Below are 6,172 nucleotides of genomic sequence, written 5' to 3'. Positions count from 1 at the left end.
TTGGTTGGTTGGTCGGTCGGTTGGTCGGTTGGTTGGTTGGTTGGTCGGTCGATTGGTTGGTTCGTTGGTTGGTCGGTCGGTTGGTTGGTTGGTTTGTTTGTTGGTTGAGTGGTTGATTAAGCGGTTGGTTAAATGGCTTGATAGGTAGGTGGTTGAATGGTGGATGGATGGGTTGGTTTGTTGGTTTGGTGTGGTTGGTTAATTCGGTGATTAGTTTAAACTTTATTTATTTTACATCGATTACGAAACAAGTTATACTACTTATTAAAAATCACTATCGATGGCCCGGATGTAAGAGCGCGAGGGATGTTAGTATGGATGGAAACCGGAGTGCCCGGAGAAAACAACGTGATCGGGCAGGTGACACCAAATCTTTTCACGTCCATGCTGGGGATCGAACCCCGGCCGGCTACGTGAAAGGCGAATGGCTTAACCACTACACCATCCGGTCAGTTAATTTGGTTATAAGTTGTGATCGCCTTCCTTGTACGCAGGGTGTTTAAGGGGTTACAGTTTCTTATGTGTTGCGATGGCTGCGATATATTCATGTTGTGTCTTTTGCATTCATACACTTTTTTTAGTTCTATCTCACTAAAGCATACCGCTTAAACCACCTAACAGCACACACCTGCCTGTCACATTATACTAACAACGGGCAAATCACTCGTCCCGCTCCCCTTTCGTCTGACCCACAGGGGTAAACGTTCAAGCCAATGACAAAAGTGAACTGATGTCCAGGAAGGCAATAAGAAGTTAAGAAGACAAAAGTCAGTTACAAAGAAGAGAAAATAAAAAAAAATCCCAAATGAAGTCGCATTTTACGATTAAGCAATGGAGGCATCAGATCAAATCTAGCGGCCTACCCACAGTTCACTAGAGTTCAAGGAACCACAATGAAATGTTTGACTCTCTTTGACCTGAGTAAGCCGACCCTATTATTTCCCACGGTTGTAGTGTAGTGTTACGTGATATAGAGAGTACATGCTCTGAGGTATGTGTTGCACTATCAAACGACTGCATATATTGCCTTTGTTGTTAACTATAAATAACTACAAGGGCTCTCCGACACAAATACTCACAAACCGGAACGTATAATGTCTCGTAACATAATTACTGAGACTTATCTAGTTCATGCTTTGAAAAGTTTTCATTTATGCAATCTTTGTATACATATATAGAATATAGATACGTAACTAATACTACAGAAGATGATAGTTCTACTCAAATATTTCTTTATTGTTTTAGAACCCATGATAGCTATGGTACACATTAGCCTTGCCAGACCGATCTATACCAACGGGTGTAGTAATAATGAGACCGATATCCCGACATTAATATGTTTGGATTAGGATTTCATTAGTTTATTGTCCTATTAACTGCCAGGGTCATATAAGGACGTCACAGGTATGTTGGAAAGCCGGAGCACCCGGAGAAATAACAACCGACCAGCGGTCAGTACCTGGTTACAAGGTATTCGAACTCCAGACCAAGAGGTGGAAGGGTTGTGGTAATATTTTGAGATATATGAATCACTCCGGCTCTATTGATATGTATACAAACGTGTTTGTATATCAAACGTATATATATATATATATATATATATGAATATAATGGATCTCCGATAATCCCGACGCCGATAATACGGAAATCTCAAAGTCCGGACGGAAATGTCAGAGAGAACGGATTACCGCAACGTTACATATTGACTAAGAATAAAAAATTCGACAGTCCGGAAAATTCGTTATCCGAAGGAATTAGACAAGGATCGAAGGAATGAAAATAAGTGCGATCTTATTGAAGCATTACGCCAGAGACACTGGACAGCACACAACTAGGTCATATTATACTGAAAACGAGCAGACCAGTCGTCCCATTCCCCTTTCGTCTAACAGAACCCAGAGTGTTCCCAACAGAGGCAAAGTCCAATGCAAAAAGTGAGTTGATGTCAAGGGAGAAATAAAGAAGACAAACGTCAGTATGGAAGAAGAAAAAAGATTAAATAAAGTCTTTAGCCGCATTTTATGACCATGCATGGAGGCAGCAGGTAAAATTATAACGGCCTACCTGCAGTGTAGTAGAGAGTGAGGAGAAGTAAAGAAATGTTTGACTTTTAGACTTGAGTAAGGCGATTCATTATTTCCTTTATTCAATATTATATAGTTTTTTGTGTAGTTATACAAAGGGGTATTACAATGTGAATGCGTCGTCCTGAACTGCATGTAGGCTTTAGTGCATTTTATTTTTGCATTATCATACCACTTTATCTAATGCCTTTGTTATGATAACAATAATTAATTACACGTTACAAGGGCTCTCTGACATGCATACTCACAAACCGGAGCGTATAATGTCTCGTAACATAATTACTGAGACTTATCTAGTTCATGCTTTGAAAAGTTTTCATTTATGCAATCTTTTTATACATATATAGAATATAGATACGTAACTAATACTACAGAAGATGATAGTTCTGCTCAAATATTTCTTTATTGTTTTAGAACCCATGATAGCTATGGTACACATTAGCCTTGCCAGACCGATCTATACCAACGGGTGTAGTAATAATGAGACCGATATCCCGACATTAATATGTTTGGATTAGGATTTCATTAGTTTATTGTCCTATTAACTGCCAGGGTCATTTAAGGACGTCACAGGTATGTTAGTGTAGGAAAGCCGGAGTACCCGGAGAAAAACAACCGATCAGCGGTCAGTACCTGGTAACAAGGCATTCGAACTCGCGACCCAGAGATGGAAGGGTTGTGGTAATATTTTAAGATATATCAATCACTCCGTTACCGCGGCTCTATTAATATATATATATACACACGTGTTTGTATACCAAACGTATGTATATATGTATATAGTGCATCTCCGATAATCCCGACGCCGATAATACGGAAATCTCTCAGTGCGGACGGAAATGTCAAAGAACGGATTACCGCAGCATTACATATTGACTAACAACATAAAATTCGACAGTCCGGAAAATTCGTTATCCGAAGGATTTTGACAAGGATCGAAGGTGTCTGTATTATCGAGGATTCAAGGTTTATATTTATTTGGGTCAACTTTGATAATATATTGTCTACACATTATTTGTTTGACCCATATTTGCTACTTCAAAGTAATTTGTTTTCTACCGACAAAGGTTTATAAGAATCCAGTGTTATCTGAATTCAACCGTTGATATTACTTATGAGACCCATATATATAATTATATCGACATCGCTTCAATAGTTGATCATTACAGTGTATTACATAAGTGGTAATTGTTGTACAAATGAAAAAGGCGTAATATTAAAATTATCTCTTATATAACACCATACAAAGATAAAACGAGATACAGTTATAACACATCTCTCGGGATCAACGAAATGAAAATAAGTGCGTAATATCTTGGCATAATTGTTCCAAAGGGAACATAATTTACATTTGTCTAAAATAAACTACCTCTACACCACATGTTTGGCTACATATATAGCTATCGTCAATAAGGAAACACAGTGTAATTTACTTTTCAAGTCACAATCTTGCTAACATCTTGCTTTTAAATCAGTCATGTTCTACGTTATAACCTAATTATGAATTTGTTGCAAACATATCTTGAATTAATGTGTTTTAATGTATTAATGACTGAAATTTTCACCTGCTCTTCAGTAATCAAGATATACAAGCAAGTCTTACCGCTTTGTACTTCCGCTTCCCCTTCAACTTTCCTCAGATTACCAGCAGCTATGGAAAGAAAGTTGACCTGTTGAAAACAATCATATGATCACACCCTTGAAAAAAAGGTGATGAAAACTTCACCATCCATTGTTTATCTTATCAAAAGTTGAATAAATAGAAGCATTGATAATCTTATCACCCACTTTTGATAGGTGATGACATAATTTAATATCGCTTACCTGTACATGTGCAGTATCATAGGGCTGAACCGGTTACAAACCGTGTGCACTTTGTAAATTGTAACGATTTCTTTCCGCAATGTATATAAAGCCATGCGATATCTCGACTTTGTAGTAATCCTTCATGTAGGTAAGAGTAACACTGTGATTCAAAAGTTAAACTCTCTGTCATGCTTTCTCCTCAAAGTCAAAACATTAAAATGGTATCAGTTTTGAGTTTCTAAAAATAGACATCAACAGGACACATATTATATATCTATACATTTGACAGTGTGTCTAATTGTGTAGAGCATGTAAAATATAACGTTTGTTGTTCGTAATGTCAGTTATTCAGATTGACAGACAAATATGTTTGATGCCTATCAAACATAAAGTTACAACAGAATGTATGCACCGTGAAACTATTGTTCTGTATGCATTATGTATGTGTAGATGAAATACACCAGCAGATATCACTTTACAATTACACACTGTAAAACTGAGACAAAGAACTGTAGATCTAGACCACAACTTGGCTTAATGATCTGTCCGTATGAACTCATTCTACTGCACTGTAGACGTTTATTTAAAGATTTTTGGCCGTACTTCCAAAATTAATTTGAATTCTTATCTGTACATATAAAATTAAAACGTATGCAGTGGAAGTATTCCGTATATGCATATTACAGAGTTATCTTCCCTTGCGGGTAGGTATTGATTGTGACGTCATGTGTTTGCGAGCGTAACGTCAAATCGACGTAAATTGTGCTCACAAAATAATGACGTAACAATCGATACCTACCCACAAGGGAGCTAACTCTGTAAGATGCAAAGACTGAATTGTAACCCTCAAAATGTTTGCAACATGTGGTAGTGAATAGGATATTGAAATCTTAATCCACCAGTATTAAATTCACGACACATGTATAACTGTAAACAGACGATGAGGCTGACGTCTGTCCTACTATAAACTACTACCAATATACAAGTTAATGTAACTTTGGTGAATGCTGGCTGTTGGCGCTGTATGCTATAGAAAAAGAAAAACAAATCGGAATATCACTTAGGGTAAAATGCGCTCTCTATCAATGTCTCGTAGGTATCATTAGCGAGCATATTTTGCTGAAAGGTGGTGTTACTTTCTACATGCTCCATTATTGAACACGGACGAATGCTATATTTATAGTTGATTGTATCTTCCGAAGTGTCTAAAAATGTTATTGTAGACTTAAGTAATTTTTAAATTAACCATACGTAGCCTAGTAGTGTCATATTAGTGCATAGCGAAAGTTTCAATTTTCACTGCAAAACAGTCAATTCTGTAAACTAAACTGTCAATTTCTGATACATCTAATGTTTCATAATTTCCTGGATTCTGCACAAAAGCGTTTGTAGACAAGTCGGTGAACAAAAAAGATAAATTTCTGTATGATCATTGATGTTTAACAGGTAATTTTAGCCTACAACAGATTATAGTACAAATTATGGTTTTATGGGATATTATAGAATGTGCGACGAAATGACGTAAATTCACATCTGACGAATTTTAATGTCAATTTTATTGTTTTTAATTGTTCAACATCAATGAATTATTTTCAAAGCTTTGACAAAAAACAAATGTTTAAATATATGAAAATTAAACGTATGTGCGCTGCTGAACTTTAATAAATCTGGCCATAATAATAAATCTATAGTCCATTCATGCGACTTTAAAATTGCTTTTGTGTACAATAGATACAAATAAAGGTAAAGTACATTCATAAATCAGTAGAAAATTCCTCTCGGTTGCCTCGAATATGAAGTGATGTTAGTAACTGTGGCGGTACATATGTCATCCAATCAATCTGAAGTGACGTTAGTAATTGTGGCGGTACATATGTCATCCAATCTGAAGTGACGTTAGTAACTGTGGCGGTACATATGTCATCCAATCTGAAGTGACGTTAGTAACTGTGGCGGTACATATGTCATCCAATCTGAAGTGACGTCAGTAACTGTGGCGGTACATATGTCATCCAATCTGAAGTGACGTTAGTAACTGTGGCGGTACATATGTCATCCAATCTGAAGTGACGTTAGTAACTGTGGCGGTACATATGTCATCAAATCTGAGCTGACGTCAGTAACTGTGGCGGTACATATGTCATCCAATCTGAAGTGACGTTAGTAACTGTGGCGGTACATATGTCATCCAATCTGAAGTGACGTTAGTAACTGTGGCGGTACATATGTCATCCAATCTGAAGTGACGTTAGTAACTGTGGCGGTACATATGTCATCCAATC

The 6,172-nt window shown here is 36.9% G+C and overlaps 1 protein-coding gene across 2 annotated transcripts in view; it reads right to left on the bottom strand.

The window, feature by feature from the left end:
* Nucleotides 1-4,280, bottom strand: part of LOC138335459 (lysosome membrane protein 2-like) — a 40,315-nt gene extending 36,035 nt beyond the window's left edge. Inside the window, exons 1-2 of one of the 2 annotated variants that reach the window (XM_069284559.1) lie at nt 3,909-4,280; nt 3,688-3,754 (exon numbers count right to left, since the gene is read on the bottom strand). The gene's annotated coding sequence lies outside the window, so the exon portion shown is untranslated. The remainder of the gene's footprint in view (nt 1-3,687; nt 3,755-3,908) is intronic. The other variant, XM_069284558.1, reaches the window with a different exon arrangement.
* Nucleotides 4,281-6,172: the final 1,892 nt, after the last annotated feature.

The sequence above is a fragment of the Argopecten irradians genome, chromosome 11 (assembly GCF_041381155.1).
Source record: "Argopecten irradians isolate NY chromosome 11, Ai_NY, whole genome shotgun sequence".
Lineage (NCBI taxonomy): Eukaryota > Metazoa > Mollusca > Bivalvia > Pectinida > Pectinidae > Argopecten > Argopecten irradians.
The sequence above is the reverse complement of the archived record's forward strand: the minus strand, read 5'-3'. Positions and strand labels throughout refer to the sequence as shown.